The sequence below is a fragment of the Melospiza georgiana genome, chromosome 10, assembly GCF_028018845.1.
Source record: "Melospiza georgiana isolate bMelGeo1 chromosome 10, bMelGeo1.pri, whole genome shotgun sequence".
Classification (NCBI taxonomy): Eukaryota; Metazoa; Chordata; class Aves; order Passeriformes; family Passerellidae; genus Melospiza; species Melospiza georgiana.
Genome location: NC_080439.1, coordinates 7,405,525 through 7,427,574, shown reverse-complemented (window position 1 = coordinate 7,427,574; position 22,050 = coordinate 7,405,525). Strand labels below are relative to the sequence as shown.

Genomic DNA, 22,050 nt, shown 5'->3' with positions numbered 1-22,050 from the left:
ACATTTAAGATTGATTAGTGATCCATTGGGTACCATCCCTATTTTATTTATAGGTCTGTAGCTTGTGCATGACTTCAGCTCTCCTGTACAGTTCATAACCTGCAGAGCATTTAGCAAAAATTAATGGAGTTCCTTCCCAACTACATATCTCATTACCTTTATCAATACAGGGATATTGTCTGATGTCAAAATCAGCAACTCCCCTCTTAATTGCATAGATATGCATGGGTAATTTCTTTTTGTTCAACTATTCAAACACCCCAAGAAACAATTCTGGGGAAGTTGGCAAGTCAATGTATTTATATTAAAACATTATGTGCGCACCTTGTAAAGCAGATCCCTAAAATTTTTTCCTTGTGATCAAAAGGTAGAATCCAAACCGACATTTGGATGGCCACAAGAAGGTCCACCAGCTTATGAAGACTTTGCCAGTTAGATCTCCTCACTTTGGAATCAATTCTTTTTCTTTGGTGGAACTAAATGCATATGCTCCAGAGGGTTTGCCCAACTTCTGAAGGACATGTGCCTATAATAGGCCTTTCTCATCTCTGTCTTGTTAACAAGTATATAAATAAGAGAAGGCTTCAGTAATTGGCTCAGAGTTACTAATGAATTAATTAACTTCAGTCTATTTTACCTAACCTTTAATAATAAGAATCTTTTTTTGGTCTAGCAATAGGTCTGACAGGCTGAAAAAACAGACATGCAGCAAAGCTCTTGAAAATTAATGAGAAACGAGGAAAGAATCAATGTACATTCTGCTTGCAGAGAACTGACACAAAAAAGACACAATAAACCATGAACAAACACAGTCAGTTTAAAAAATAGGTTAGAAAAAGTGGGCAAATTCAATTATAGAAGTAATTAGAAGATATAGGGCAAGGCTGCCTTTTGGGACTGTGCCAGAAAACATGAATTAATAAGAGTGAATAGAAAGCGCCCATGTAGTAATTAAGAGGCAATCACCTATGGCAATGAATACCTGAAAACAGGCTGCAAACTATTAATTCAGTGATCAAAAATATTTTTAGATGATTAATATGGCAAATTTGTTTTAAAAGACTAATTTCTGGAAAGATATCAAGACAATAGCACATTATTTGTTCCTCTGGCATTTATATAGCTAATTAAATTTTATAATTTGCAACAACATTAAGCATTAACTGAAAACAGTAAAAGCAATATTTCCTCCAATAATTCTTTATTATAGTGTCTTCAAAATCTGTGAGTTAAGACTACCTTAACTTTTTTTAAAGAAAATTCAAATGTTCTGAGCCAATTGCTTTATTTATTTGAATGATTTTTGTTGTTGTTTATTACAAAGACACCATGCGTGAATTTTACATAATAATTTTCAGCTACTTTAAAACAGGTACTGAAACAATGTGATTATAATTCGAAGAACTATAAACAGAATTCTTTGATACTCAAATAAGCCATCACAGATGTTAATGCATTGCCAAGAAAGATTTTTTTTTCATTAGAGCATGTTCCTCTCCTTCAGATACAAAAAATGAGCAAGTTACAGTCAAGATGTGCAATATCAGTCAGGAAAAAAAGATCTAAAACTCTGGTAACAAGTTATTTATTCTTCAGTAAATCACATACGGGTTAATTTACTTTCTCAATTGTAAAACCAGACTAATTTCTCTAAATTCAGTGTTTTTCATTGCCATTTCTGTTTGCATGCTGGAAGCTCAGCATCTCCTCAGCTGTGCTAATGTATCTGTTTTGATATTGTGAAACAAGCTTTGGAACTGGTCAGGATCTAGAGCTGTCTCAAGCTGCACTGGTCATATCCTTTCCACCCTGCTGGTCCTCATCATTGGGTCATACACAGAATATTAAGGGGTTTGGATGGACTTTAAAGACCATCTACTCCCACACCCCCTGCCATGGACAGGGACACCTCCCACTAGATCAGGTTGCTCAAAGCCTTTTCCAATCCATCTTTAAACACATGCCAGGCCCGGGGCATCCACAACCTCCCTGAGCAACCTGTTCCTACGTCTCACCACTCTCACTATAAAATTCTTTTCCTAACATTCAGCCAAAATTTCCCCTCTTTCAATTTGCATCCATTACTTCTTGTCCTGTCACTACAGGTCCTGAGGAAGAGTCCCTCTCTGGCTTCCCTGTAGCCCCTGCAGATACTGGAAGGTGCTGTGATGTCTCCACACAATTTTCTCCAGGCTGACCAGCCCCAACGTTCTCAGCTGTTTTCACAGGTTGTACCCCTTGAACCTATTCTGTCATGGTGAGCATTCTTGCCATCTGTCTTTCAACCTTTTCTCTTCTTTCTCAGCTGAGAAGGCTGGCACTGCACAGAATATTCAAGCTGTAGGTGTACTATGGATTTATATACTCTCGTAATGATGGCTTTCATTTTGTTCTCTGCTTAAAATTTTGGTTTGGCTGTTCTTGACGTGACAGTTTTGCAGAGCTATCCATTTACTTCAAGATCTCATTTCTGAGAAGTGATGGTTAGTTCTCAACCCATCACTTTATATGTAAAGATAGACTTTTTTTCCTGTGTGCATTTGTCTGCACTGAATATCTTTTTTTTTCTTCCCATTATTGCCAGCATTATAAGATCTTTCTCAACATACCATATCTGGCTTTTCTCTTAACTTTTCTGAGTAACTTGGTACCATCAGCAGATTTTGTTCCCTCACTATTCACTTTTATATTTTCAGACCACTTATGAATATGTTGAATAGCACAGATCTCCACAGGGTTTTCAGTGATGACCTACCTCTACTGTGAGCACTGACCATTTATTTCTGTACTCTGCTCTCTATGCCAACTAGTTATTTATTGATGTGAGCATCTTCCTTTTTGTTCCAGAATATTTTATTTTCTTAAAGGCTTTTGGGAATGAACCTTGTTAAACCCCTTTTGAACACCTAAGCAGGTGATCTCAGCTGGGTCTCCTGGGCTCTCCTACTTGTAGATTCCTTCAGAGAATTTGAATACACAATTAGGCCAGGACTTATCTTTTAAAACTTACACACAAAACTTCACAATATCACACAATTATTCAGATGACACGATTTCCATTATTTTTTATAATTTCTACTCATTTTCCCAGCACAGATGTCAGGCTTACTGGGATGCAGCTTCCTGGATTTTTCTGAATATCGTTCTAAAATCTGTTGCTTTATTAGTCAGATTTCAGTCCTCTGGCTCAAAATTATTTGAGCTAAGAAGCTGCACACCACAATCACCTGTTTCTCTCCTGAATTTCTTTAAAATTTCCAAGTGAATGTCTCTACTCCTGATGAGATTTTTTAGGTTGTGTTGTTCATTTACTCTATAAACTATTTATGGACGCTTCCATTTGAAGCAAATCCTAAAATGTATTCAATAAATTAGGATTCTGGGATGGCATTCTCACCAGCCTCCCCCATGGTAAGCACAGGTGCGAAAAAATCACAGCTTTTCTGCTGTGGCTTCATATTTTTTGAATGTGCCTTTCATGCCTCGAGCATCTTAGAGATTTTCTGTCAGTAATCATATTCCTGATGTGTTTGAAGATAAAGGATATTATTACTTTTTATTCCTTAAGTTGATTTTCAACTTCTTTTGAGCACTGCTTGTTGAATTACTTGTTATCTAGATTGACTCGAGGCTCTGGCTTACCATGCAGCCCTAAAAGCAACACACCACAGGAGGTGCAACTTCATGGTAGGCTTGAACTGTCCCAGGTCTGAGTTACCATCTAGCAGAAGGCCACCTTCTGTTGTCACATGCTGGCACCAATGCTCAGCTATACTGTGAGTTGATCAGGCTGAAAACTGGCCATTGTAGGCAACTTCTCACCTTTCTCCAACCACACAGTCCCACCACACTTGTGCTATTGCAGGGAGAAGGGAATACAGAGATAGAACTCATGGTGTAACTGGTATTTTAACACCAAAGAGTATTTGGATTAACTTGATTTTGAAGCTCTATCTAGGGAGTAAACCTGGGCCATGGATCAGAAATGAGTGGGTGGGTGGCAGTGGTGAGGTGAGGACACCTAAGACTGTTGCCAAATCCCTCTTCTCATCAAACTACATGCTGAGTGTAATGCAGAATTCTGACACTCAGGGGCTTAAGATAATCAATTACAATAATCAAAGTTAAGCCTTTTCTAAAGGGGTATTTAGGAAAATTTGCAGGGTGTATTTTCCCTGCCCAGTGAAGCTATGTCTTGATTTTCAGATTTACAAGTTAATTTATTGGAAGAGTAGGAGGGGAGAAAAACCAGGGACTGGGGAATGTTCAACACCGTTACTAAAATACAGAAAGCTTGGGGGGTACTTAATCCCCATCCTGCATTTCTGTCATCAGCTAAACATTGTTCCCCATTGTGCACACAAGGAGAAGTGCAAAGCTGACCCAGCAGATTGAGATGAAAAGATTAGAAGCAGAAATTAAAGTCTCCTGGAGAGATTGTTCAGCTATTATACACTGATAAATTTTTCATGGATTTCCCTACATTTTAAAAAATCGTATTAATCTGAACTCAGGTGGTTTAAAAACATTCCTCTGATTGTCAGTATTTCCCTCTGATTGCCTGGTAGGAACACTCTGGTAGACAAAGCCATTCCTAGTTCAGCTAAAGGAAGATTTACGCATTCAAACTATTTGCCCAGGCTACTTCTGCTTCAGTTTCTGACCTGTCCTTCATTCAGATATGGAAAGAAAGAGTGAGCTCAGGACATAAATGCCTGCTACTGTGAGAACAGAAAATGGCTGTGCTGGGTGAGACCAAGCATCCCTCTGGCCAGGCACTGTCTCATTCAGCAGCCAGAAGTGAGTGCCGGGAGGAGGACAGAAGAGGAAAGTAATAACATTTCCCCCAAAAGCTCTTCCAGCTTCCACCAATCTGAGTCTCAAAGACTACTCCAGCCAGATGAGGTTCATGTGTATTGTTAACCTCTTTGGATTTCCCTTTTGGGAACTTGTTCAAGCTCCCCTTGAACCCATAGAAACGTTAAACTCTGACAGTACCCTGTGGCTACTTAATTATGTTATGTTTAAAGATCTGCTTTTGCTTCTTTTCCAGCTGCCACATCTGTCATCCTGCCTTCATTTCTTGTCCTGGCAAAGCCTGTGCACAAACCGCGTGAGGGAACCTCTTTGTGTATGGTGCTTTAGTCCAGATACCTTCATCATCTCTCCCATCAGTCTCCTTTTCTAGGCATACAAAGGGTCTACTTTGCTTAGTGTCTTTTTAATGGAAATCTCTTCCTGTGATCATCCTTGTTGCCCTTTTGTGAAGCTTTTGAAAAGGTAGGGGCAGACAATATGCAAGATGTGGGTGTGTCATGTATTTATATGCTGGCATAAATATTCTGTACTTATCTTCTATCCCCTTCCTATTTATTCCTAATATTCAATGAACATCACTAACGACCAAACAGATTCTTTCATGGCCCTGTCTTTTATCATCCCAAGACCTCATTCCTTGGTGGTAAGATGGCTGAAAGCCCATAATTTTATTTGCAAAGTTTTGATTATTCCCAGATGCATCACTTGAACACTTATCTCAGCTGAATTTCATGGGATAGTTAAGGAGTACTCATTGAGTTTCATAAGATCCTTCAGCTGCTCCTGCTAAGTGTCCTCAATTCTATTGTCCTGAAAATCTGGCATCATCAACAGACTGCCACCTAACCAGTCATCCTCTTTTCACTTTCCTCATGAATCAAGGAAGGAAGTTTCCTCATCTCTAGGCATAACCTCCTCTTTCAAAATGAGATCCCAATATTTCTTTCTCCACAGTGCTGCCTCCTTCATTTCATCTTGACAACTCCTCACCAGAGAGACAACAGCCAGTTTTGAATCTCTGTTTCTTTTAACAACACCCAAGTATTTTGGGCTCTGATGGATGTAACACACTAGACAAAAAGGTTCTCACATCACCTCTCTTAGAAGGATGCCAGTCAGAACTCTCTAGTTTTCTTGGCACTGCACACACAGTACAGTGCTTAGAAACCAATTCTCTGTGCAGTTCAACATCTGAGGTCAGTGACAAACACAGCTTTCAAAGAAGGGTACATTTGAATCCACTCTTCTTGTCAGATGAATAACAACAGTAAAGTGATGCATCTCTAACAAAACCCCCTAATAAAGGTTTTAAAGCGTGGTGATCATGGGAATTAGCTTGAGAGAACATGCAAAGTACAATCCAACTTAATCTAATTAGGGTTTTAACACACAAAAGTTAACACCTCTCCTGGCATTTATAGTTGATAAATTAAATATTTTTTAAAAGAAAGAAAAAGGAAATTTTGAAATGCTTTGGTAAGTTTAGAACTCAAAAGTTTCACTTCCAGCACAATGTTTCTGAAATTTTAAAAACAACTTACTAGCATCTTTGAGATTTTTTCCATTAAAAATTATGAAAGACAAATTGAAAATATAAAAAGTGCTGTTTTGCTGAAATACCCATGTCTGCCTTTAAGGTAACTGGCAGAATAGATCAGGAATGAATTCTCTCTTTGGTCCTCATCAGTATATTTACTTTTACAGATACACAGAACCTTGCAGAAGCCTGGGGTTACTTTGTGTTTCCTCTAGTCAGTGCCAACATCACACAAACCAGCACCACCTTTTAGCTCTCTCGCTGATTCAGAAACTGTCAGGAGGAAATTTCCAATGAAGAAGGGATGGCTAGCAGCCAGGAGTATTACACTGAGGAAGCTGAAGAACTACACAATTTGGAAAGAGAAAATCTATAGGACTAAACTGAGAAGATAACTACAGAAAGAAACAAAAAGAAATAACAATCAGCTGAGCAACTAACACAGTAAAGAAAAAATTTAATAATTACTCCAGGAAGAGATGAAGTGGGAGTGAGGAAGAGGCCACCTCTACCATCCACGTCCCCATGAAATAACTCATCAGAGACAAAGAAAAGGTCTGCCAGGGACTCTGGGTAGTCATGCTGTTTATTATTTCTCAGCCTGTGATCAGTGGATTAGCTGAGGGTACATGAAATATGTGAGATACCAGAAGATGACTTACAAAAAATTGCAAATCTTCTATATCTTGTTGTAATTTATATTATTTATGGTAGCCATCTCCTTACAGCTGAGTTCTTTAAAAGTAAAATACTATGTGTTGCAGGTATTAGGTACCTCTCCATCTTCAACCTCATTTGCCACTGCCCTCACCATCTTCTGCTGACAGCAAGCCTGTAGCTTGGTTTTGCTACTGCTTTGAAAGCTCATTTAGTGCAGTTTCATGCAACTTTCTGGTCATATCTCATTTTTGTGTCTTGATTACTTCAATTCTGTCTCTGTAGGCTCATCATAGTCCCTTAGGCTTCTCATTAAAAATCTGATTCCTTTTTGAGTCTTTGGCTGAGGCTCATGTGCTAACAAAAGATGTCTCAGTACACAGCCTGTCATCCCCTGCAATGGCACAGTTTCTGCTTGTGCCTTTGGGATCTGTTCTTTGAGAAACTGCTATCACCGTGTCTTTACTAGTAATTTTTCCCCTTCTCCTTTATATGAAATGCCAATTGCTCAGATTTGTATAAAGTCCCATGAAATACACTGATCCAATCTCTTATTTCTTAATGCTTGTCACATCCCACTAACAGCCAATGCTCACTCGTTCCACAGCCTACCATAAGACCCAGGACAGAAGGCTCTCAATGGCATAAAGGAATTAGGTATTTTATTCCTATTGAATTTCATCTGAGTGAAAATTGAATTGAAAATCAATGGGAACTGGGAGCATAAAACCCTGTAATATGTCTAAAAATCTCTTACAGTGAGGTTTTTCAGCTGCTTTTCCCACCCTGAGGAAGAGGGTGAGTAGAAATGCTGAGGAGGACCTGTCATGCAAAGGAAACATTTCCTGGAGCAGGCAAGCTGGTAGATCATGGCTCAGGCAATGGGCCTGACCTCATTTCTCTTCTGTATTACAAAACTTCTGTAAATTTCTATTAGTGCCCTTAGTCCAAGTCATTTCCCAGCTCAACAGATCCAGTCTGTTCCCAGATACCTTTAACCACTGAGCAAAAACAAAAGCAATATGCCCAAGAGTACAGCTGAAAAAATGGAGACCAGGAGGTCCTCAGCATGTCAGAGCAGAGACTGGCTCCTGAGTGCAGTGCAAAAGCTGGCAGAGTCAATCTGCACCACAGCCACCCACTCCTGACCTTTATGATGATGGCGGGTTTGCCTTTTTTTTTTACTATTTATTTGGTTTTATGTTTTTTTCCCCCCAAGACAGAAAACAGAAAACCAGATTGCCTCAGAAAACAGATGTCAAGAACAGATGGTTCCTGATGCTGTAGATATATTATTTAATACTTCTATATGAACTATGGTACTTGCATGTTATTCCCATGACTTTATTTACAGCGCAGAGTTACCTTCCACCTGAGAGCCACTAACATGTGGCTTGATTTTCTAGAAGAGCAGTAAAACCAACAACTGAGCCAAACTTCTTCAGTAGAGTGACAGAACATCAACCAACAGAGCCCAAGGGCTGGAGTCCTGTAGGGGTGAAGCACTGAGTTCTAATCACCATTCTACTGAAATCACAGAACTGGAATAATAATGGCAGTAAGAATAGACCCTGCAGTGGAGAGTTTATCCAAAATTAATTTTGTGAAGACAGCTGTTATTATGAGGTGAAGGGCAATCTAAAGTGGCCATGAAATCCAGAATGCAGTTATGAGAGTCACCACTAAAAAAGGTGTTGCTATGCATTGACAGGGGAGATCTTCAATGAACTCCAAACACACTGCCAAAGCAGCAACCCACACCTAGAGGTAATGTTGTCCTAAACTCAGCCCTTCTCTTCCTCATTTTTTTCATATGAAAAATGGCACTTTGAAACTTTAATTATAGGTAAATACTTAATAGGCAAAGCAGCGTTTGGAAAACACATTTGGAGGGAGAGAGGAGAACCCTTGCATAGAACTAAAATTTTCCTTGGTAGAAAAGTGTTGAAAGCTAGGGACAGATTTTTATCTCCTTGAAAATCACTTCACAATTAAACTTTCTGACACTGATCCACTGTCAAAACTCCCAGCTCAACCATGTTTGTGTGAGTACTTGAAGTACTACCTGGAGGCCATAATGTGTAACTCAAGAGTTACAGATTAAGATGGGGTAGTCGTCATTCAGTGTCAAATTTTCTTGGTCACTGAAGACAAAAGGAAATAAAAAAATGAAAAAAAATTAAGTGGATTTGGGGTGTGTACCATTCAGAGTAATTTCTGGGAATCTCTTAAACCACAAGTGTTAAAAAATTTAAATTGCTCTGGTGCCTTTTTGAACCAATTCTTTAGACCAAGTCAAAACCAATAATAGTTTTCTTTTTGCCTGCACTTGAATCTAAGTTAGTATTTTGTTTGTTCCTCTGGTAAATGAACAAAATTGGCAGATATTGGTATCTGGATAATTATTCTACACAGTTCCTGTTTAAAGCATCATCAGTGCATCCTTTGGGAAGGTGCCCCTGGGTAATCAAATTAGATTGTGACCTACACTGTGCTATCATCTTCCTGGTGCAATAAACAACACTATCACATCATTTCCCATATATGCTATCAAAAGATCTACAAGAGAAGCCACTAATTTGTTGTTCTATGTAGACCTCCCGTGCAAATGACCTGTTATGGAATTCAACACTCTGCCGACATCTTTAAAGAAAGCTCCTTCTCTTTGCAGCCAAAGAAAGCTGTTGAGTGACAGCCATCAGTCAGCTGGGAAAGATGAGTGATAAATACAAAAACAAGAGGCATCCAATGGAAGTGGGCAGTGTGTTAATCTTGTCATCATATTTACAGTCCCTGCTCCTGTATTTCTTGCCATTAATATCCTGTATTTCTTGCCATTAATACAGTCAGGGAGTATTTAAGTGCTGAATGGAATATTCTGCCACCATGTGCCTAAAGCCACCTTCAGGGATTCCCAGAGCACCACTGTGCAGAGGCTGACAGAATGAAGAAAAAATGACAACAGAAACTTGGGACCTGTATTTGTAATATTTCACATGCGCACACAAAGATTAGGTCACACATTTACTTTTTTCCAGCCACAAAAGACAACATCCTAAATACACAGTTATCCAAGCATAAAGCAGAAACTGCTGACTCGTAGGGAAACAACAACTCTCACAAACAAAACACTGTGGTTATGGTTGAATGCTCGATGTTCCTATTACTTTGTCAACTGCTTGCAGTGCTATCTAATTATACTGCATTTTGGTTTTGAACAAGGTTTGAATGAATCCTGTCTTCATATACTTGGCAAAGATACCAGATTTCCTGGAAATAATAGTCTATAATTTTTATTTGGCATAACTGGCTCTTCTAACTTCAACCCAACTTATATCAGATTTTTGCTTGCTCTTAGGATAGCAGAAAATATCCGCTGCAGACTTACTGGTAGCCTTTGAAAGGCCTGACTTCTGTGTGTTATTTTTGAATTAAAATTTTTGTTTTATTATTAATTCTTATCTTACAATACCAGATATTTTAAAAGTTTACGTATATGTAATCATTCATTAAATCTTAGTAATTTCAAAAGAGATTATTTTTATGATGACTGTATTACAGAGCTTCACAAATTCAATTTTACTGTAACATAAACAGAATTTGTGTAGCAATTTATTTTGGAAAATGCTAGGTAGATAAAAACAAAGGTCAAAAGTCATAGTGGATAATAGCTGATGGTTTTGATAATGCTAATTATATATTACTAAAGAATAAAGGTAGAAAGGGAAATATGAGCATTAAAAGAAAGATAAACATCCCAGTGCTGAATTTAAAATGAAAAAACGAAAAAAACCCCCTTTAAATGTCTTTGTAGCTCACTGTCATACACCGAAGACATAATGAAGCCTGAATTAAAAATGTCAGTTTCTGTGAATGTTGATAACTTGGTTCTTTGTTGTACAAGTCAAAATGTGTCTGTTTGATGGGTTAAAATGACAGTCTGCAAATGGGAGAAGCTAGAGCTAAAAAAAGAAGACCCCCCCCACTTCCCAAAAGACTTATAAAAAGTAGGCCCGTAATGCAGTACTTTAAGGAGAAGACCTGTAGGGTAGAAGAGCCAGTATCTTTAGAAAGTAACCAAGCAGCACTAAAAGGCAATGTCCATGGCCAATCAAAACTATTTCTCTAGCTGCTGGGGCTCTTGCATCTCTGCCTTCACACTAGACTGGAAACCCTTTGTACTAATTGCCAGACTGTACCAGATTTTCTGGTTCAGTTCCATCCCATAATTGACCGACAATGATGGGCAAGGAAGGGGAAAAATTCAGGCTCACCACTGCAAGCAGAGGGTCAGAAATGGTTTCATAGGGAGCACATCACTGCTTGGCACTAAATGCAGGGTTAAGCAAGCATCATCTGTACTTTCTTCTAATGCCTAGGTTAAAAGGGGGATGGGAAAAACATCCTCACTGCAGCAGGGCAAAGAGAACATTTTAAAAGCTGGCATAGCTTCCTCAAGAATCCTCCACAGAGACAAGAAAATGCCTGGAGGATTTTTAAGAGTTGGTCACTAACCGCAATAGCAGCGCGTTACTCGTATTAAAATAAACAAAGCAGTTCCAAAATTCCATTTCTCCACTGAAAATAACTCTTCCCACGTTACAGTAAAAGTATTTGCCCATAAAGTTGTTTCTCCAAGAAAATAAAATAATTCACAAATTCTTTTCCAAATATAAATACATATATAGAAAATAATTTGCATTGAAAAAGGTAGAAATATTTTAACATAAAATGCATATAGTTAACATTTAACAGGACACTTTTAAGTTCACAAATAAATATTTACTGTACATCTAATCTAGTTCACCACAGCTCATACGTCTGTAAATTCTTATTGTTGTAGGCTCTTTTGCTTACTGCTGAATTGCTTTAATACACCCAGGAAAAACTCATTAGAAGAGGAAAAACCCCAAATTCTTTCAGAAATTTGACTAATGACAGAATATTTCTGATCATGAATCTTATTTACCCTCAATTGTTCTCCACCCACTTTATTTTAAGCAAACAGCACCCCCAAAAGCATTTCCACAAAACATTAAGACAGTTCTGAGACCAAAGTAAAAAAGAATGAAAAAGGAAAGAAAGAAAGAAAAAAAGGAAAAAACAATTTAGTGCTCATGGCAAAGCAGTTCCAAACCACACGATTCCCTGTGCTACCCATGCCCTGGAAATATCCTAGCCACAAGTCAAACACTTTCCCCTGCACTGTTCCCCTGTCTTTGAAGGATAGTTATTTGCAGAGTACCTGCTCTCTCACACCTCACTGGGCAGGTACACACTCCTCACTTTCAGCAGTTAGTTACAATTCAGTTTCTGTAAGAGGAAATTCCATTCAATTCCACCTCCCCTCCAGCCCCATCACCTATCACTCCAAGAATGGTTATTTTTCCTGCTAAGCTGAAACCTGCTCCCCTCTCCACCAGCTCCAAATGAGTGATAAGCTGCAAAGTTTCAGAACTAGGCCAATAAAGTTAGCACCTTTCAGCACAGACAGCAGAGGACTTCAGCAAAATCTTACCTTTCAAACCCTGAACAGAGCTGTCTTTTATGAGGCCTATGCAGCTGACAAGTCCTGGGACTTTCTCAAGCACAGGACCCATACAGGTGAAATTCTAATAGGTGGCAAACACCTGAGAACTGGACAAGAAGACTACAAGAAAAAAGAAATCAAATGAGTAAAATGTCTTCCCAGAGCCACAGTCAGCTCTTGTGCATGGGGAGTTACGAATGCACTGGCTATAGACTTTTGTCCAAAGCTGTAGGTTTTTTTTTTTTTTTTAGTGAAGCTAGATTAGTTCATACAAAACTCAACAATACAGCACTGAAACCCATTGTTGATATTCAACATTTTTCACATAGCGGAACAGAATAGACAATACGGTATCTAGGAAACCATGGGCTGGATTACAAACTGATGATATCTCATCCTTCTGGAGGGCCTGTAAACCTTTTTATTACCTACCACAGAAGGGGGGAAGAAAATCCGAAACAAAACACCACAGCATAAACCACCCCGTATTGATAATGTTTGAACTCTTTTCATAAATAAATGAATTTAATCTTTTTCCTAGTTCTGTCCTAAGCTCACCCCCCCTGCAATATGCATACATAATGAAACACTTGCCTTTCACACTGCTTAAATAACTGTTAAATGCACAGCGTTCATGCCAGCCTGTGCCATGAGGCTCGTTTTAAAAACAGCTTCCATGTTATATACATAAAAACAGACCTATACCTGCCCTCATGGTATTCCTTACACTTTGCAACTTATATATAATAATGCCTCTCTTTCTCTGTAACAACACAAATCACATTTTCCTTCACACATAAACTTATAAATGCAGTTCCTGCTGGGCATATAAGAATATTTGAAATAATTCAGCTGCCTGCTAATTTTTAACAAAAAATTCTTCAATTTTCAAACCTCCATTTAACCAGTCCCTGTACTTGCACCACATCACATCTCCAGCTTTCACCACACTCAGTTCAGTGTAAACTCCACGTTGTTTTTGCAGCACTTCCACAGTGCAGAAAAGAAAATAGTTCTAGGAGATCCATTTACCCCTGCACCGATTATTTTTATGTTTCAACCTCACTCCTTTTCCTCAGACTCCAGTTCCCATATTTTCCTTAAAACCCCAAATAGTCTAGGTAGCCACAGAAGTGATTGTTCCTACCAGTTTCTTTTCATCACTTCTGCAATTGACCAATTGACAACTGATTGATGGTTATCTTTTCACTTCCACAATGAAAGAAATTACCATCACTATAGCTATGTACAGTAAATGCCTCCAGAGTAAATTACATGATTCTAAAATTCTCCTTAGCTCACTTAGTAAAACATCAACACAAAAAGTTTCTTTTTTGCCTCTCTTCCTGTACTGCAGATTTGGCCTTTCCTGTCAGCTTCAGAAAAGAACTTGACAGCTTCTTTAAAAAGAGGAGTATAAAAGAACTTGAATAAGGGATGGCACAGGGCCGGGCTAAGGCTTCCATTCTCTGCAAGTGGCTATTCTTTGCACTGAAAAAAAAATTAGGCATGTGAGCACAGATAAGCCACATAAGAATACCCCAAAGAATATTCCCAGTGACCTTGAGATTTTGCTGCAATTCCGTATCCATTCTCTGCTGGAACAGCTTCATGAATTCTGAACTTCAGAATGACTAACTTATTTCCAGAATGTGAAATTTATTCCTTGTAGGGAGAAAAAACACTCCCACAAAATTAGGAGAAAGTATATGCCACTGCAAAATAAAATAAATTTGTCCTTGGATTTTTGCAATATTTCAGATGTATTGGTAAGAATTTGGCTCCATTCCCATCGCTGGTTTTAGTGATGTTGAGATGGAAGAGAGATGCAATTCTATCTAAAACCAAACACCCCTCTTAATTTTGTCAGAATTTTTAGCTCCTGCATGGAAATATAGTGAAAACTTTTGATTGCCGTACAATTAAGGGCGGTTTTCATAGCATTAAATATAACACTGAGAAGGACTGAGAATTATTTATTGGGTTGTGTTCCTTCTTGGAGAGGACTCTAAAATTGAAACTAAAATAGACTCATTATAGCTCATTATTTAAATAAACACTAAAGGAGAAATGTAACTCTGTTTTGGGGTGGCCAAAAGATTTTGTAATAAATATAAAACCCTGTTTACTTTGCAATAAAAGATACAACTGCTCACAGATCCTGTTCTGTTCAAGTTACAGCCTTTATAAGTTTCTACAACTTTCTGCAGGCTGATAATCTCTATGAGTTTTTCTACTTCAGGCCAGCACTATCACCAGCTTTTAACTATAGGCTTTCCTGTGTTTGCGTTATCAGCAAATATCAGGACTGAGTAGTCTTGTAGTCCCCTTCACTAATTTATTCAGGAAAGGGGTTCTGGAATTTGTGTTGTGCCACCTTGGATCCTTCCTGAGAGGTGGGGCCATGATGGAGGATTCACTCCAGATCTAAATAAGACATACAGAGTGGATGAAATGCTTCTCAAACATTCTTTTCAGCTCTTTTATCCCCTCTGAGTCTATCAGCAATATTAGTTCTGGATATCTCTACCCTCTACCGGTTTCCAAAAGAGAGGGGCAAACAAGAATCAGGAGAGATTTGATCTGAAATTCCCATGCTCCAACAAAAGACCAAAGCCCAACCAAAAGGAGACTAACCATGGTCTGCAATTACCTGTTACTGAAAAGACTTCTGAGTGTAAAGGACCCTTTATTGTGAGGGGAAGAAAGGTATGAGAAATTACAGCAGATAATGCATTGCAGTTGTTTTACTACTATTAGAGGAATAGCGAGGGAATTCTTGATGTAAAATTCATATTGTTCATTTCTTTCATTATTGTTACTTTTTCAAAGAATTCTATGCCCATGTACCAATATCCAGAGAGAAATAGCTGGTATTAAAATCAGTAAATAACAGAGTTAGTGTACTGCTGTGCTAACTAGATGAAAGGAGGATGGCTGCTATTAATGTACGTAAATATGATTTGAAAAGGGACAATAGAGAATAAAAAGGAAATAAATCAGGTTCATCTTTAGTGAATTTAAAATTGCGTTTTAAACAATTAACTGCAATTATAATACAAATTTGTGCTGGAAAGAACTGTACCAAAAATCAGCTACAACTGTCTTAAAATACATTTTATGAAATTAATAATGCTTTCTAGGAAACACCTTTGTCCACATAGACATTTGTTCTTAAATATTTCAAGCAGTCATATTTCCCAGCCCAATTATCTTTTCAAAGACTCTGAAAAAGGGTCTGATAAGCAATTATAAGACAAACCCTTCCCCCAAATATTTACTTGTGATATTAATTGAGCCATTTAACCTATGAGATTAAATGTTAATATTTTTGAAACAATAAAATATTCTTGCTTCCCAGCAAGAAAACAACTTAATGATGCAAGGAAGGAAAGACACAACTGGTTTTCACCCAAGCAAACTTTAAACTAGAGGCCTTGAAAGCCATTGTGTGCTGTTATACACATGTATTTAAACTCAGCTTTTTCTTAACCTGCATGATGGCTTGAAAATTTAAACAAGAAAAAGAAGAATAGAATTAAGTTTTTACTTTTGCAAGTCTGATTTCCAATTCTTTCTAACAGAAAGACTCATTTCAAGCCATTTTTGCATCCCTAAGTGTCAAGAGCACAGCTTTTCTGTTATGCCTGACATGGGTTACTCACTCGAAGGTGAAAGGAAATTTGAAGAGTAACCTTCAAATCCTATTATGTCATAACTACTTCCCAGGAGAGGTGAAGGAGACAGCAGGGACTGCGTGCATAAAACCACCTCTTTTTTCATTCTCTTGTCTCTGGGCACAAGCTTTTACGTATTTGTATAACATAGGATCTCTGCCTTTTTGTTGCCAAGCATTCATAGTAAGTACTCCACAACATAGCAAGAGTTTTGAATAGAAGCCAGAAAACCATCTATCACTTCTGTTTTCTTCCAGGTTGCTTCACTGGGTTTTACCACTGATCTAAACCAAATACATGTTCTACAAAACACCTAACTCCCCTTTCCCAAAAGGGGAAAAATAAAGAAAAAGCTTTATTAGGCCAAAATTTGGGTTGGGATTCACTTAGACAATTCAAGGATCTGGTAATTTCCAAGATGACCATTACTTGTGAAGAGAAGTGTTGCAGGAATAGCAAATATTTTAACTGCATCTTTGTGGAGTAGATAAAGTTGTAAAATGGCTGCTCCTAGAGGGACACCAGCAAACCCTTTCATGTCAAAAGGATAACTACCCAAAACCAGAGCTTTCTATAAAGGAGCTTTGAGAAATCAAGGCATCACTCTGCAAATACCAAGGATTTTGTTATGAATGCTATTATAAGGGATTCTATCAATCTAAATAAACCCTTTTTCTAACACTCATCAATATGATTTTTGAATGCTTTATAGGCATCAACTCAACCAATATGACAGAGACTAGTGAAAAGGCTCTCAATATAATCTCCTATAAAGCCCTATGAAGTTCAGACAGTAGTCATAGCTCTTGTTTTAATGTGAACTAATTTTTAATCATAGTAAAGTACTTGAAAATTAACATATCCTTAAACTCTCTTCTCTGTGTCACCATCTCCATCAAACCAAGTGTGTTTATTCTGCTCCTTCTCTGTGTTTGAGAGTCTGAGCAAAGGCAGCACGTGAAGCAAGGAGTTACCAGTGACAAAGTCAATAAAGGAATTTCTTCAGGCCTGCAGCTAGTCTGGAAATTTCACCAGCCACTGGGTTTGCTGCTTTCAGGGCAGGTAACACTCTTGATATTTAACATGATAGTCCATGTTGGGTCTCATGACTTGATACAGGTTCTTAAAGACTGACATGGTCTTTGCCACACAGATGATGAAGTCAGGGACCACTTAGTTAGCGACTGGAGCTCAGTGTGCTCCAAGACATTGCTTGTTAAGATGTAGAGACCTGGATTAGAGGAGTGGACAAAAGTATTTGCAACAACCAGGCATTCAGAATTCCTTCTGAACATCAGTTTGGAATGTGCCACTGCCCTCCCACCATAAGAGAACACTAGTCTTTGGGACCAGCAATTCTAAATTCTTTGGTTTTGAGTGACATTATTATAAAAATCCCACTAGAAGCAGCAGAAGGTAGTGAGCACTGACACTGCTCCTTACAAAGCAGACCATGAAAAACCAGCACTGAACAGAAAAAACCTAAACATCAAAGCTGAACCTGAACACTTGGTGGGTTTGTTCTTCAGAACAATCTGTTAAAAAAACCCTGAACAATCAGGAGCAGAACAACATGTCCAGAGTCTCAGAATGTACTTTTTGATGGGGAACAGGAATTCTCTGATGTACCAAAGGAAGAGGAACAGAAATGTACAGAAGCAGGAAACTTGACCACTTTCCTCTAATCTCTGAAGGTCCAGAGCAAACTCATGTGAGCTCTGACTCTGGGGACATTCACGTTGAGGAGGAGCACAACTACAGCAACATAACAAACAAGACAGAACAATGCAGGGAACCAGAACAACTGAATATTCTTCCAGGGGAATTAATCCAGGACACAGAGCAGCAAGGTCAAAAGCCGGAGAGTTGGAGGCAACATTCTGCAAAGAGAAGTTGCCTGACCATTGAGTACACAACGGTGACCTGAATATCTGAATCTAACCAGCACTCATTGCCAAGACAGAAATTTCCAAAAAGAACAAAAACCAGAACAACCAGAACAAGATCACACAAACTTTGAATTTCTCAATAAAGAAGTGCTTTATGGAAGTGCCAAAAGCAGAGGAGTGTCAGCCAGTGGAATCACAGAATCACCCTCTGTGAGTCCTGAGTGGTTAAAGAACAGAAAGAAGATACCTTCTGTGAAAAAAGAGATGACCAACAGGAGAGTCATTTGCAGCTTTTGAAGAAGAAATAAAAAATAGTAAGTAATTCTGATGACATACAAATTATTTGAAAAATCACAGAAGTATAATGGTGATAGGATGGAAAATAAAATAATTTGCAACCAATAATTTCACCATATTACACTGTGTGATTCTATTCTTTCCTTGAGCAATGAGGCCCAGTATTAACAAATCCATACTTCAGGCTTTAGGTGGGGATGTGTTTCTGCTCTGGACAGTTAAAATGGCTTATTTGAAATTAATTGCACACAAAAGTGATCTAGTTTTACTGACCAACTATGAATTCCATTTCTCTCAATTAAAAGTGCATATGCAATTTAAAACCTAAAATTAGACACTTTAATCCATATTTAAAACCAAATAAGCAGCATGGGGTCTGTGAAAAGCAAGCTCTTAAACCACTCAATGTGATTTATAAACACATCCACAGAAATGAGAAAGAGAAGTAATATGCTAATAGTGCCGAATGTTGAAATGGAGATCTGAGGTTTGATCCAGCACCTCAGGAATCACAAATTCAGAGACAAGTTGATCTCCTGTGCACTCCTTGATCTTTTCTTTGGAGTCACAAAATTGCAAATGACAGCAGAACACAGGGGTTTGTGATATTTTATCAAAACTATGAACCATTTCCCTGTAAGCTGTCCTGCAGTGACTGAGGATGTGAGGGACTGCACTGCGCTTACAATCCATGGGACAACAAAACTGCACATTCTCTAAAGCAAAATGATAAAAATTATTTTTTTCTGTGTTTTGAAAATTAAGTTTTATACAGCTAATACCATATAAGGTGCAAATAAATAACATCCCAATTCAATGGTAACCCAGTCATCTGATAGGTGGTAAAGGAGATGTAAAGAAAAGGGGATGTGGGCTTTTATAAAAGATAAAAATATCTGTCATAAAACTGCTGTAACATTTTGTCTCCGAACCACATATATTACTAAATTATTGAATAATCTAATGCACAGTTTCCTTCAGACAGCTGAAGCAAGTCAAGCTTGGTATGTAAAACAAACAAACAAAAAAGAGCATAATTTGAAATTTTCACATGCTTGGCATTGAAAGGAAGCTCATTTGTTTTTTTCAGGAGTATTTTGCATTCTTGGAGTACAGCAGCAGTGGCTATAATGTGTGATGTAAGTGTATCATAGAATGTGTTTATTATAGCCATTTCTCTGTAGCTGCTACAAGGGAACCCCTTTGAGGCTAGATAAAAGTTTGCCAAAAATAATATTCAAATATCCTTTTAATCAAAACAAGATAAAGAGGAGATTAGTGCCACCAGTGTCAACACTACCACTTCCAAAACATATGCTCAAATAAAACATGAAAGCTTTAGGGGATTGGTTTTGCAAGCTTCAGTAGCTCACACTTCCTCTCTTTTCCAACTCTATGTATTATTAAAATGCATCAGCTGATGATGTGTGTTAATGACAAGCTCCATCCTCAAAGGGTTCTAATTCATTAAAGGGGATGATCAGAGTGTAATTCTCAGAATTGAAAACAAAATATTTATTTAGATTATTAATTATGACTTTTAATTCAATGTAAAAGCTTAGATTCTTTTAATGTAATTTAAAATAAAACAATGAAAAAGTATACAGCAAGAAAAAAACCCCACATAAATATCAAGCAAAATTTAATTCCCTACTGAACTTAACAGCATGAGGATTTTTCTCCATAAAATATCAATTTTTCATTATTATGATACCTGATAAAGATTGAATGTTTTCTTTAATTCTAAATCTTGCTATTCTTCCTCCCCTCCCTCCCCAGAATAACAATTATAAATTATATATATATTTTTTTACTTCCAACTTGTTAAAGTTTTAGCTTTTTGGAGAGAGTGTAGGGCATTCATCTGTTATCACAATAATATTCACTGAATTTTTTTATTTAAAATATAGAAATTTATAGTCTTCCTTTGATTTGGCAAAATTTCATCTGTACTGGACGGTACATCCAATCTAAGGACTGGATGTAGGAATTTCCAATTAAAAAAGCACATTTTGATTTTATTTGGTAAACCAAACTGAGAAGAGTGAGACACATTAATTCAACTCAGTGCTTGGTGAAGCTACTTGGAGCTGGCTTATGTAGTGTATCTTTCCTGTCTATCATCACTAGAAGAATTTCACAAAATGCCAATTTGGCCCAAAATATGCATTTGATGGTTGTGTGGGATGGATTTGGCCACCAAAGGCTGCCGATAAAAATTAAAGCAACACTTAAATTCAGAGTGCATTGGGCACGTAAACTTCCTTAAAACTCACAGTTAACTACTTAACCAGGCATGAGTGGTAGTTGGGGATTGTGTGTTTTGCATCCATGGAATCATTTCTATCACAGGTTTTCCTTGGGAATTCAGCCCAGACCCCGGGGGAGTCCCTGTGCCAGGTTTAACTCTCACAGTGCTGCTGCCACGGCCATGAGCTCAGAGGCAGGGGAAGAAGGTATCATAGCACAAATCCCCAGCAAAGCAAATGGATTAGTGGAAAACAGGGATGCAACTTAAGCCCAGAGATCTTTCCTAAGCACCTTCCCCAGGACAAAACTGCCCTTCCCTTCCAGGTGGTTCTACCCAGTGGAGCTGCCAGACTGCACTGAGTCGCTGCTCCACGTTTGCCACTGTCATCTGTGCCCCTCAGATGCAGAGTGCAGGTGTGCCATGGGCACAGTGGGCCTGTGGTGGCACTGGCAAAGGCCACACCTGGGGGTCTGCAGGGTCACGTTCAGGGCCAGTCCCCAGGAATGGGTGCCAACAGCAAGGAGTTGGGGCTGGAGCACCAGCCACACTGACTGCTCTCATGCTCTAGGTGAATGCAATGCTGAAAACATCTTACTGAAAAACACAGCCATGTGAAAGCAAAACTAGAATGTTACACTAATTTAAACACACAAAAGTTCGTGTTTGGAATTCTCAGGAGTTCCATGAGACAGATTTTGGGCACACTGACATAATTTCATCAGATGCTTCCCTTCAGGCGACCTCAGCAGCATTTAGATGAACACCTCTCCTGTTTGAAATAAAGAGGCCTCCATTGGTGGAGTGATTCATGATGGCATTTGATGCAGAAGAAGCTGCAATCTTTATAAATAGCCATTACAGACACCTTACTCTGGAAATTTGGCATGCATTTAAGAAAGAATAAGTGTTTTAAACCATGGGTAGCAAAAATAAAAACTTCAAAGAAGTTTACAGTATTTTCAGAAATCTTTACTGAATTCATACATATTTACTGAATAAGCAGAACTCTTTAAGCCACTTCACTCTTCCTGTGACCATTACCAATTTGTTACTTAGGGCTCCCAAGGCAATAGAACAAAATATATAATGCCTGTACTAAATACATTCTGAAATTTTGAAAAAGTTATATTTAACAATATCAGGAAAAGCACAGTAGTTGAATACACCTTCTCATTTTCACTGAATTTGCAATAAAAAAAATTGACTAGGTTAGCCACATTACTGTGTGCAAAAGAGATCAATTCCAGTGGCTTTTAGTTGCAGAAACAGTGGCATGGGATACAAGGCTTTCTTGAAGGTTTTGAAATATGATCTTTTCTCTATTTAGTAATTGTACCCATAAAACTTGCTTGTATCAAAGTATGAAATTGATTCTAGTGTGTCTTTCCCAACCA

At 38.1% G+C, this 22,050-nt stretch overlaps 1 long non-coding RNA gene across 4 annotated transcripts in view; it reads right to left on the bottom strand.

Annotated features, from left to right (window-relative positions):
• The window catches only part of LOC131087745 (uncharacterized), a 258,869-nt gene that overhangs the window by 75,096 nt on the left and 161,723 nt on the right, over positions 1-22,050 (bottom strand). Inside the window, exon 1 of one of the 4 annotated variants that reach the window (XR_009114910.1) lies at positions 12,531-12,705. The exons of the other annotated variants lie outside the window; for them this stretch is intronic. This is a non-coding gene — a long non-coding RNA (uncharacterized LOC131087745). Of the gene's footprint in view, positions 1-12,530; positions 12,706-22,050 lie in introns of those variants that run through there. 4 annotated transcript variants of the gene reach the window in all.